Source organism: Carcharodon carcharias, chromosome 19 (assembly GCF_017639515.1).
Source record: "Carcharodon carcharias isolate sCarCar2 chromosome 19, sCarCar2.pri, whole genome shotgun sequence".
Taxonomy (NCBI): domain Eukaryota; kingdom Metazoa; phylum Chordata; class Chondrichthyes; order Lamniformes; family Lamnidae; genus Carcharodon; species Carcharodon carcharias.
Genome location: NC_054485.1, coordinates 102,402,769 through 102,403,558, shown reverse-complemented (window position 1 = coordinate 102,403,558; position 790 = coordinate 102,402,769). Strand labels below are relative to the sequence as shown.

Genomic DNA, 790 nt, shown 5'->3' with positions numbered 1-790 from the left:
GGCGCGTGGAATTTGGCGGCCACAAAACAAATGGCAGCGATAAAATAACGCGGAGATGGAATAATCGCCTGTTGATAATCGCAGGGAGGAAAAGAGTGGGGGCCTGGATAGCTGCGGGAGGGAAAACAGAAGAGTCTAGATTTGGAAAGAGTATTTCGTGGCCTATAGTGCTTGTATTGCATGATGTACAAAAAAAACCTAGTTGAATAAGTACGTTAAAGACTTTTTCTTGAATTGTAAATCAGGGGAGAGCACGAACGCAGTCCCCCACTGCCACAAATTTTGCAGTCGAGTATCCCGCATTTGGGGACATCGCAGGCGTCAGCACACCCGAAGTGCAATGGGCTAGCCTCATCATCCTGGGAGAACCTCAGTCTTTCTTTTTTTTGCAAAAATATACTTTATTCATAAATCTTCAAAAACATTTCGAACCATTTCAAAATCACCATTACAAAAATACAATCAGGTTCAACTTTTACAACATGAATCACAAGGTGTATCAGTACAAACAATGAAAATTACAATCATTGGCAGACATTCATTTCAAGCTGTACAGCCTGAGGGGCTCTTTACAGTTCCCAGCCCCTCAGTGCACTATGGCAGAAAGGTCTTAGGCAGTGACGCTTCCCCATTGCGCCTTTGTGGCGGCTGCCCCAAGCTTAACTGTGTCCCTCAGCACGTAGTCCCGGACCTTGGAATGTGCCAGTCTGCAACACTCGGTTGGGGACAACTCTTTGCGCTGGAAAACCAACAAGTTTCGGGCCGACCAAAGAGCATCTTTCACCGAGTT

General features: G+C 45.8%; 1 non-coding gene across 1 annotated transcript; it reads right to left on the bottom strand.

Annotated features, from left to right (window-relative positions):
• Nucleotides 1-242: 242 nt before the first annotated feature.
• Nucleotides 243-398, bottom strand: LOC121292068. The gene has a single exon (XR_005946186.1). It is a non-coding gene; the product is annotated as a U1 spliceosomal RNA (small nuclear RNA).
• Nucleotides 399-790: the final 392 nt, after the last annotated feature.